Source organism: Magnolia sinica, chromosome 7, assembly GCF_029962835.1.
Source record: "Magnolia sinica isolate HGM2019 chromosome 7, MsV1, whole genome shotgun sequence".
In the NCBI taxonomy this organism is placed as follows: Eukaryota; Viridiplantae; Streptophyta; class Magnoliopsida; order Magnoliales; family Magnoliaceae; genus Magnolia; species Magnolia sinica.
In genome coordinates, this window is record NC_080579.1 from 88,432,220 (window position 1) to 88,439,769 (window position 7,550).

Consider the following 7,550-nt stretch of genomic DNA (forward strand, 5'->3'; position numbering starts at 1 on the left):
CTAACGGAGAGAAGACTATCTAAAAGATGGAACACACAAAACATCAGTAAGGGAAATGGTGGATGTAAGAGTAGTAGAACCGACATGGGCGACATTGGCAAAATGACCATTTGGTAATGTGATGGAAGAAATTGTATTAGAATGTGAGGAAGATTGAAGTGAAGATGAACAATGGGTCATATGGGCAGTGGCACCAGTGTCGATAATCCATATGGAAGGAGAGGAAGAAACAAAAAAATAAGAGAAATTACCTGCAAGATTTGGCTCAGGCTGTGTAGTACCTTTATTGAGCAGTGAAAGAATTTGATGATACTGATCTGTAGTGAAGTTGGGAGTGGACGTGGCAGAATTGGTGGGACATGCTTTGTCATGTGATGGCATTCTGCGAGGTCTGGATGGAGTAGTACCATGGAGGCGATGGCCGAGTGGATATCCATGTAGTGCATGACATTTGTCCTTTGTGTGACCTGTCCAACCACAATAATCACAAGTGAGCTGAGTGCGACATCTGTCATGGTTGTCCTTGGAAAGATTACATCCTGAATTGCGAGAGGAGCCTAGATGAGAAGGAGAGTTTGTAGCGACCAAGGCGATACCATCATCGGAAAGTTTGTGAGAAGTAGAGACCTCTCGTTGTTTTTCTTCTTGCAATAGTAAGGAGTATGCTTTGTTAATTGAAGAAAGAGGATTCATGAGAAGAAGTTGTCCTCGGATGGCAGAGTAACTTTCATTGAGCCCCATAAGAAATTGCATGAGGCGTTCCTGCTGTTAAAAGGAAGTGAGATCCTTTGCTGCTCCACAAGTACATACAGGGAGAGCAGAGTAGGAGGATAGTTCATCCGAATATGATTTCAACTGTGAGAAGTATGTAGCAATGGTAGACTGAGCTTGTGTGTGAGAGCAAATGGAGCGCTGGAGTTGAAATATGCGCGGACCATTGCTTTGAGAAAAACAGTCATGGAGATCAATCCAAACAGTATAAGCACTATCAGTGTAAACCACACTATTTGATAACTCTTTAGTGAGAGCATTGAGGATTCAAGATAGAACCATATGGTTGCATCGAGTCCATGAGGCAAAATCAGGAGCAGTAGTGGAGGGCTGTAGGTAGGAGCCATCAACAAAGCATAGTTTATTCTTGGCACTAAGTGCAACGATCATGGCGTGACTCCAAGTGGCATAGTTATCGCTAATGAGAGGTTAAGAAACAAGTGTAATACCTGGCTGATCAGAATGATGAAGATGAAGTGGATTTGAGGAGTCCGGAGTTGCCAGAATATTGGTTGAAGTAGACATAGTACTATCTGAAGAAGTAGCCATGTAGATCGAGATTGTGAATGGACACAACGGTGGGCGAACACAAGCACATGGGCAGCGATGGATGGAGACACAGCGATTGGGGTGCGGCCGGAAGATTTGAGTTGTTGTGGTTGATTAGTACCGTGACTGATCCAGAGACCAGCCGTGATGAATGGCCCAACACCGAGATGGGGTCAATGATCAATGGCCCAGATGGACTGTCTCTAATACCATGACAAGTTGTGCAAAACTCTCGTATATTCATTGAGAGGAGGAACGTCCTCTTATATAGTCAATTACAATCTATATTAAGGAGATTGCTACAACTGTACAAGAAATAAAATCTCGAATTCTATGCTAAAATAAGATAATACACACTGTACAAATCTAATACATTTAGAAGCACAGTTCTAAAACTTGGGACCCGACTCCACACTCGACTGAGTCAACTCATGTTGATGAGATTTCGAGCTGAGTCACCGTGAAAGTCGATTGGGAGAGTGACTCGGTCTTGACTTGGTGTGACTCATTGAGTCAGCTCAATGACTCGGTCAACTTGAGGCAACTCAAACCGAGTCACTCGCTTGAAAAGTGTTGTTTAGTTAACAGTACAAGAGAAGGTTGTACCAAGTTTCTAATGAGTACACTGAGCTCCGCTATTTGTTTTTATTTTATTTTATTTTATTTTTTATTTTAATCTTTTATACTTATGCAACTACATAAAATATTTATAAAAATTATTAAATTAATTACATATCGAGTCGAGTCACATAAAGACTTGTCTGAGTCTTCAACTGACCTGGTTGAACACTGAGTCCTGTCGAGTTTTTGAGTTTTTTTACTATACTTAACAGAGCTTGATCAGATATTTTGGGTCATCCAATCATCCAATGGGGGAGAATTTTGGGGTGTCCTCCATCCGTAATGGGGCCCATTATGCAGACGGTTTAGATTACTAGAAAGTGGCCGCTGCAAGTTCAGTTTCTTGAGCTCATTATGTGGACGGTTTAGATCTTCCACAGGTGGCCACGGTATGTGCAGTTTCTTGAGCTGAGCAAATGCTCAGTCAAAGATGGAATATTTCTCTTGTAGACTTTGGGGAATATAAGATACACGACCTGCAGCTTTGAACGGTGTACATGCGTTTTTAGTTCTGAAAAGTGGGGCCCATGGTTGGGTAATCCAGACCATTGGTCTGTTGTGCCACACCGTGGATATGCTATCCTCAGAAATCTCCTTGATAGGAAATCGTACTCTTTGAATTTGTCGTCCATGGATGGATGCTTGAAAAGTGACATACAGCAGCCTTCCACATTCAAATGCAAGACTTAAAATTGGTGACCGAGTCTTCATATCTGAGAGATTTTTGGGCACCTGTATGTTGATTCAGACTATTGTTTGTCCATGATGATCGGACCGTCCTGATTCTTTTGCCAGGTGATCTTCATGGTGGGGCCCGCGGTCTCCATGGTACGATTGTCCAATGCAATCCGCACGTTGTTAGCTCGCCGTGCCGTTGCTTGTGGCTGGTCAGCACTCTCAGGGAAAGGATGGGAGTGGATTAGGTGCAGCCCTGGCCTCACCCAAGTCGGTGCGCCCTTTACTGTGGGGACCACCTTGATGCATGTATTCTATATCCAAGACGTCCGTCCGTTTTTTCAAATCATTTTAGATCGTGAGCCCAAAAATGAAGCAGATCCAAATCTCAGGTAGACTATACTATAGGAAACAGTGGTGATTGATTATTGACAATTTATAATAAGCCACAAACGTTTCTAATATAAGCTGATTGTTTTTATTTCGTCCAGGTTTATGTGACCTTATCAACAGGTTAGATGGCAAATAAACATTACGGAAATATTATGGTGGCCCTAGGAAGTTTTTAATGGTGGAGTTCAATCACCATTGTTTCCTATAGCATGGTCCTTCTAAGATCTGCATCTGCTTCATTTTTGGGCTCATGATCTAAAATGATCTGGCAAAACGGATGAATGGCATGGATATAGAATTTATATATCAAGTTCGGCCCATGGTTATTATGAGGTCGACTTATTGGGAAGCTTTCTATGAGGTCGAGCTCTGTGGGCCCCACCGTGATGTATGATGGACATCCAAGCCGTGCATTCGGTAGGTCCCTCTAGGTTGTAGGATGTGACAAAAATTAGCCATGTACAAAACTAGAACTAGGTGAGCCATACCATCTAATACCATGGGAAATCAAGTCTTACCCATTTAAAAGCACTTGTTGGGGCCCACCTAAATTTTAGAATGGCAAAAAATTTGATTGACCCCTCATACAAGTGGGACAGACGCAATGGATGGGCTGCTGGGTCTTATATACAATCAAGAAGGTTTTATGGACAGGCATCCACTCTCAACTATTATCTATGGTGTGGCCCACTTAAGTCATGGATTGCATGATTTTTAGACCAATAGATCACAATGGAAGGCTACATCTAACTGATGGGATGGATGTCAACCTCGTGGAACTTGCTCCCCCACCCACACACATATATATGTCATTAAGGAATTCTTTTATTTGGATACTTTCATTCTCAAAATTCCAATTAGATCCAAACCATCCATTGCAGTACAAGTTGGTGCAAAATTAAAAATAAAAATTCATCCAACGGTGAGGAGCATCCGTTCATCGTATCAAGTTGGTGGACACATAATTACTCTGTGCTCTAAAAGCTGTGGTGGTGAGATGATCCTAACCATTTTTTTATGGGTTTATGGCCCAAGACAACTTATGAGGATCAATGGTTTGCAAATGAGACATGACTCTTTGTTGGGCCACACTTTTATATCTACCATTAAACAAAATTAAGAAAATAATAATAATAAAAAGCCAAGACTTACATATATGTATATGAGAAGAGCCTGGCATGAGCCAGCAATAATTAAAAGTATCCTTTTGAAAAAAATCAAAAAAACAAAATCAAAATTTACTTTTTCGCACGTACATTTTTCAGCTGAGCCGTAGTCTTTATGTAAGACTCTACGGCTTTCCCTATCATGATAAGGGCTCGCTTCATGAAACCCTGGCTTCACCCGATCCAAAAATACCGAACTTGACAGCTAAGAAAGTCCACATGTGGACAGCCAACATGTGGCAGTACTATTTGGAGGATGGCACAGAGAGACTTTTTAAGACTAATGAGAGCTAAAACAACCAATGGCAAACTAACGACCAACCATGAGGAGGCCCGGTCTCACCTAATATGGTGCGCCCCTTACTGTGGGGCCCGCCTTGATGTATGTATTCTATATACACTACATCTATCATTTTTTTTTTTTCGGATTATTTTATGGTATGTGATAAAAAATGAAGTAGATTTAAACCTCAAGGGAACCATTAAATTTTTTTTATAAGTCATAAAAGTTTTGGATTAACTTGATATTTATTATTATTTCCTTATATCTAGAATATCATGACTTTATCAATAGGTTGAATGGCAAATAAATATTACAAAAAACATTAAAGTGGACTTTAGGAAGTTCTTAATGGTGGAACAATATTCAATCACCATCGTTCCAACGGTGTGGTCCACCTGAGATTTGGATCTACTTCATTTTTGAGCTCACACTCTAAATTAATCCGACTAAATAGATAGACGGCATAGGTACAGAATATATACATCAATATGGACCCCATGATAATGGTCACACCGTCTTAGGCGAGGCCTCCACAGCTCAGGTTGAATTGCAAATTGAATAGTTGTGAGTTTACCACTATTTTTAAGGTGTGGTGGGGCAGCCTAAATACACATAGCATATAATTATGGTAATCCTAATTTTAGAAGAAGTGGAAATAATTGTATAGTTAGAGGATAATACTAATATCACACTGATTTGCAGTGGTTTTCTAGCATCTATTTGTTGAATGTTTTTATTTATTTTTATTTATTTTTATTTTTACACACGCACACACCACACACTCACGCTAGTGGAATTTCACCACCTATGGGTACGTGAACCCTTGACCGGGCGTTGAAACTCCTGAGAGTTTACCACCCATGCAAGAGTAAGGACCGTATTTGTTGAATGTTCGAATGAATGGTTTACTTTTCAAAGTCAATGTATGGATTCACAGATATAATTAACAGTATGATTTATGGTGATATTCTCTTTCTGATCTTACCAGCTATTTGTATGTTTTGGTTTGAATTGTTGTATGTGTGTGTGTGCACATGTGCAATTTGAATGAGAGTTTATTAACCCTTTTTGCAATGGTAATGACTTATTATAATAAAAAGGGTAGAATAATGATGTGAATCAATGGTTATGACATATTATAATAAAAAGGGTAGAATGATGATGCAAATTAATGGTTGTGACTTATTATAATAAGAAAGGTAGAATAATGATGTGAATCATTGAAAACTTTTTAGATTTGGTCGTAATGTTGTTGGAAGTTATACAGATTAATGTATTTCTGTATAATGTGGAAACCGAAAAGTACAAAATAATCAGAAATCAGGACAGGCTGAAGCACGTTTGAAATGCCGTCCTTAAAACCTTATTTGCCCCTACTCAAGTGAATTGAGTATGCTGATAGGTTATAGGCAAATAGCTTCTAGGATACGACAAGCCTAGTGTGAGTCTGCGTTCTGCAAACACGAAGGCCCACCAAATAGAACTCAATTACATGCTTTCTGGCAATATTACAGTATAAAGGAAAAAATTTAAAAAGAAGAAGAAAAGAAGAGAAAAAGAGTTTTGACTTCTGCACAGGTCAGTTTAAATCTTCAGCCACTGGTTCAGTTGAACCGTTCTAGACCACACCGCTGGTCTGTTCTTCAAGCTAAGGTTTAAGCCTTGCTATGTTGCTGGAAACACTTGAATATATAAGTGGAGAAGGGCTGGCTGTCTCAGTTCGTATGGGTTTGCTGGAGTGAGTTGAGATGGTTTAGAAATCCATCCAGGTCCTCCTTTTATAGGTTATGATGGCTAGGGGGTTATGGTCCAGAGACTTAAATTCTATTAAGTCATTTCTGGCTGTTGGAAAACTAGCCGTTTTATGACCGTTTTTCTGACTATTGTGCATGAACTATTAAGCTACTGCATGCTGACTGTTGTGAGACAACAGCTAGCCGTTTTCTAGCTGTTGGGTTAGCCATGCAGCAGTTACAGCTAGACCCTGCACTAATAACTCAGCTGTTACAGTTTCTACTGCAACAGCTCTTTTCAGTCCCTTTATTTATACTGAGAGATTTTTCTCTCAGTCCTTCAGTCTCTCTGCTAACCAGCCACCCGCCATAACCATTTAGTCGCACCGCGACTCGCACACGTCTCGCTCTGATTCGCTCAAGGTCGCGAAGGAGCAATCCTCTGCGACACGATGCAGACGTGCGAAGTGCGCCACTAGCGCCTCTATAGCCACACTGCATCATATGCCCACGCTCACGCCCTCGCACCGAGCCCGTGCCCGTGCCCGTGCCCGAGCCCGAGCGCAAGCGCACGCACACTAGAACACGCAAGGTCCATAGTCCACGGACTAGGTAGGTAAGTATTATAATACTCCACATCCTTTATATAAACCATAGGTTTTTCTCTTCTCTTTTCCATGTGGGACTATTCCCAAAAACCCGTAGAAAAGTGTTTTTTCAAAACAACTTTTTATATTATATATTATTTTATTATTAAAATATTTTTTATTAAAATTAATATTTTTTGCAACAATCCCCCACTTGATTTTATAAAATTATTTTCTCGGTTAAACAATACTGCCAGAATAATCAGCTTATATGCATAAAGAAAGAGATCTTTTGATTTTAATCTTTTCTTAGTCTAAGTATTTCAAAACTCTGTCGAAATGACTGGTAGCCGCAGCTTTGAACCAGTTATTCCTAGATAATAGAATTGAAAATACCACACACATATTCGCTATGTGTTTGTTAGAGTTCCTACAATCTTGCTCAGCACAATTAATGGCCATGTGCTTATCCTAATTCATGAACGATCTCGAGAGAAAACTCCTAACTCTCATGAGAGACGGCACCATCTCTACGTTCATATAAATGAAATCCTTCCAGTGTCTCCGTTACTATAAGATACTTATCCTTATAGACTGAATTTCATTAAGAGTTCTAAGACTCAACCCTCTATCATAACGCTCAGCACTTATCTATTATGGATGAGGTTTTATAATTTAGTGTTGAATACTTTCCACATATCAGTGACTTGTTCTTACCCATTAAACTCAAAATTAGAGATTTTCTGACTTTAGGTTGGGTTACCATCACTGG